This window comes from Cibotium barometz, chromosome 5 (genome assembly GCF_041138505.1).
Source record: "Cibotium barometz isolate CiBa-2024 chromosome 5, ASM4113850v1, whole genome shotgun sequence".
Classification (NCBI taxonomy): Eukaryota; Viridiplantae; Streptophyta; class Polypodiopsida; order Cyatheales; family Cibotiaceae; genus Cibotium; species Cibotium barometz.
In genome coordinates this window covers 48,513,180-48,517,857 of record NC_141050.1, presented here as the reverse complement: position 1 = coordinate 48,517,857, position 4,678 = coordinate 48,513,180, and positions in this window count along the sequence as shown.

The window sequence follows — 4,678 nt, the reverse complement described above, 5'->3', positions numbered from 1 at the left end:
AAATTTCATTAAAAAGAACAAGGGTAGATGAAAACCACTGGTGTGCTAAAAATTCACCTTTTCTCACAAAATCATTATTCCCTTCTCCTTCCCTCTTTAAAATTGGGATCCATGGATGTGACGGGCTAAGCAAGGAGATTCCAAATTCTCTAAGTGGAAAATTATTACAATTTCTCTCCCTCCATGCTCTAAAGGCTCACCGTGCCTGGAAATCCTCCCCACACACAACTTTCATTTCTGTGAAAAAACTTGGTTTTAAGGCTTGAAAAATAAAAGCTTTAAGCTTTAAAAGCTCATAACAATCACTTTTTGAAGCTGCTCTTACAAAATCTCCATACTAAATTTTTTTGTGAGATCTACATAGATTTAGAAACGTTATTATAAACTTAGAGCCCATCAAGCACATATACAAAGTGCATGAAAAATAGCAAGAAGTTCTTTATTGTGAGTGTTATACTTGGTCTTAGAAGGTTTTACTATACTTGGTCTTAGAAGGTTTTAATATACTTGGTCTTAGAAGGTTTTAATATACTTAGTCTTAGTAGGTTTCAACTTTCAACTCTCATATGTAATAGAATGTCCATCTTGCATAAGCACTTGCATAAGGACCACACTGATGCCTAATCCACTAGCATTAGTGATGACTACAAGAAACAAGGGTTGGAAGAAATCTGCCAATTTTGGCATAGGAGCATGGAGTCAAAGGCAGCAACGCAATAAAGACAAATTGTTAAAAAAATCAATAATAATTGAGACCTAGAAAAGAGTGAACCTTGTTCACATCCTTAGGAAATTGTTTTAAAAAAAATCAATAATAATTGAGACCTAGAAAAGAGTGAACCTTGTTCACATCCTTAGGAGTAGGCAAAGTTTTTATGGTTTGAACCTTTTTGGGGTCTGTGCTGATACCAATTGTTGGAGACAAAGGTCGCAACACACATACAGATGTAGCAATAGAGATAAAGAGAAGCACAACACTCAAAGTAGATTGATGAGAATGAGTGAAGTACAAGTGACATGATAAGGTCACTTACACACACTCATAAGAGTGTTTACATATGCTCGGGGGGGGAAAAAAACTCCTAAAAAGTACCCAGCCCATTATTAACCCACATCTACACATCATTACCATATAAATTTGGCTATAGATGCATCTCTAATTGTAATTTCTTAACTTCACATTTAGAAATAAAATTGTGGTATTCCCATCATCATGCAACACTACAACATCATGACCATTTATTTTAGCCTTCATTTTAATCAATGAACAAGAAAAAATAGGGTTACCTAGCATATTGCTTTAGTATCCATGTCTTGTAGCACATCCTCAAACTAATTTGGAGCATAGTCACCATCATCATTGGATGCTTCTTTGATGTTATGAAGTTGAGTGACTACTACTGGTAGTTTAAAATTCTTCCAATATCGAGCAGCAAAGTGATACGGTTGATTATAGCATGTAGGGCAAGGATTTTTGGCAATATAAATTGAACACTTTCCACATGTCTTTTTCTATAAGACACATTTGCATCTTGATGCATTGAAGGGACGAGAAAAACATTGCCAATTGTTGTTGAAGCCCGAGAATTGGTGGTTATTTGGGTAAAAAGTATTGGATTAGTTAAGCCTTTATTTCTTTCTACATTACGAGTTAAAGCAATAGCATTAAGTGATGCAGGCTTAAACATGTTTGCCTTGGCTTGTATGGTTGCTTCAAGACTAAATTCATATCGATGTTGAATAGTATCATTAGGCGTTGCTTTAAGCATGTGAAGTTGTAGAAGAGTTTGCCAAAACTTTTCAGTGTGCGGAGGTATAGTCTCTTAGTTGAACATAGACAAAGTGTCCCATGCACGACGATAGTGCAAACTACAGTGGTGGTAAAAAGCTTACTTTCACCTTACATTGGAATTCTCCCCAAGTAGTAAGCTGGTCATTAGTACTATTGTGGAGAACATTCCACCAAAGTGAAGCACAATCAACCATGTGGTTGGAGGCACAATTAATCTTAAATTTTTCTTTAAAAATCTCATCATAAAAGTAGTCATCCAATTGACTCAACCATGAGAGCACATCTTTCTTGCCATCAAATTTAATAAAAAGAAAAAGTGTGACAGCTAATCTTACTATCCTTTTTAGTTTCTTGACCATCAATGATCTTGGTAATGCATGCATCGAGAGTAGAAAATTAATTATTATGACAGACAAGTCATTGCTTGAGGTCGAGAAGTTTTTGTTGCTTTTATTGAAGTAGTTTCTCAAGGGGTTGAATTTTCTCGGCAAATATTGGCAATGAAAGTGGGTCCACCATCTTGAACTTGATTATCTCAATTATTGATATTGATGTTGGTGGTTCTAGTCGAATCCAGACTTAATTCCATGATAGGGACTCAAGAAAAGTATCGAGAATTGTTGGAGAAGCTTTAGATTTTTCTAGACGTTTCAGGGAATTTTTTAAATTTCTGTTAGTAAAATTTAGGTCCTTTTTTAAGGCTTAAAAAAGGCAAAACGAACTTTTTGGTATCAAAATTTTGATGAAAAATCTTTAAAAATTTCAAACTGATTAACATAGTATAAGGCATCTACTTAATCAACCTTTGATTTTTTAATCATCGTGGCATCATTCAAAGTTTTCATCATCTCACTCAATATCACCGTAGTAGGTAAAGAAAATGTTGCAGCCGATGCATTAAGTAGATGTCCTTCTATTGCTAATATTTTCATTCTTGCTATTCATTATTTTAATGCTATGCATGACACATATAAGCATGATCCATTGCTAATACTTTCATTCTTACTAATATTTTCATTCTTACTATTCATTATTTTGATGCTATGCATGATACATATAAGTATGATCCTGATTTCTCTCATGCATGGTTGAAAGTATAATCTAATCATTATTTAGACAATTGCTTCTAGAAGAATTGCATACTTCATCTCACATGGGTTATTAAGAAATACTTCCTACTTTTAAAGTAGTAGAAGATGATTTTTATTGGCCTAATGTAAAGAATGTGTTGTGAATTTTGTCTCTAAATGTATAATTTGTCAACGAGGTAAGCGACATCATGGAAAACAACATGACTTGCTCATGCCATTACCTATTTCTAATGCCCCTTAGGAAAAATCCCAATTTGTCAACAAGTTAGTGACATCATAGAAAACAGCATGGCTTGCTGATGCCGTTACTATTTGTAATGCCCCTTAGGAAGAAATCTCAAATTTTTTCAATACTAGTTTGCCAATTACATCTGCACCAAAGACATGCTATGGAGGTTATAACTATCATTGATAGATTCAGTAAGCAAGCATATTTCATTGCTACATATAGATTTAGTAAGCAAGCATATTTCATTGCATGTGCACAAAATGACATTCTATGGACTATCATTAATAGATTTAGTAAGCAATCATATTTCATTACATGTAAAAAGACGTTATTGGCTTTATAAGATGCATATGTGTTTATCAAGCATGTTTTTACGCACCAATAGTTATCATTTCTGATCGTGATTCCAGATTTTGTAATCATTTCTATTTTTTATAATCTAGAATCGATTTTAGTTTCACTTAGATTAATGGCCAAACACAAGTGATCAATAGCACTATTCTAAATTTATTGAGGTCCTACAATATTTCTAAACGAGGCTCTTGGGTTCAACACCTTCATTTGCTCCAAAAAGAAGTGATCGATACCATTATTCTAGATTTGGTCCTATACAGAAGTGATCAATAGCACTATTCTAGATTTTCTCTTGACAAAAGTGATCAATAGCACTATTCTAAATTTGTTGAGGTCCTATAATATTTCTAAATTTGTTGAGGTCCTATAATATTTCTAAACTAGGCACTTGGAACCAACACCTTCATTTTCTCCAACTCGCCCCCAACTCGCTTATAACACACCACACTCTGCTATTGGAAAATCTCCCTTTAAAGTTGTGTATGGTAATAAATTACTGACACTTACTTCTCGACTCTCTCATATTGTTCACAATTTTACTAGAGACCATATCTGTATTCTTAGTGAAGTACATGAAGTTATCTCTGAATCTCAAGCCCAATACATGACCTAAGATAATAAGAAACGTAATCTTATGACTTTCCAAGACAAAGATTATGCATGACCTAGGATCAGAAAGGGACGACTAAAGACTTTAGAGGAAAACCCTACAGTTAAACTCGCTCTAAGGTTTTATGAACCATTTAAGATTCTCAATAAGATTAATGAAAATTGCATTCTATTTGGATATTCTGTCACATTGGCATATTCATAGCTCCTTTCACATTAGTCTATTGTAATCATTTCAAGCACATGATGATCCTCCTTTACTAGAAGAAGATTGAGAGGTGGTAGAACCTGAATTCATTTTAAACTCTTGGGAGAGCTCTCTTTTGACCATCTCTACTTCAAATGCATCGTTCGCTTTCATAATAATAAGATCAAGTACATAAATTACCACAATCATCACACTTCTATTGACCTCTATCATGAATAATGAATGCTTCCTTAGGCTTATTTGAAAGTCAATATGTTGTAAATATGTTGCTCAAACCATGCTCGCAATGCTTGCTTTAACCCATATAAAGCTTTCTCAAAATTGCATACATATGACTTCCTTGTGCTATGCTCAAACCCTTTCGACTAAAACATGTAAATAACTTCATGCAAATA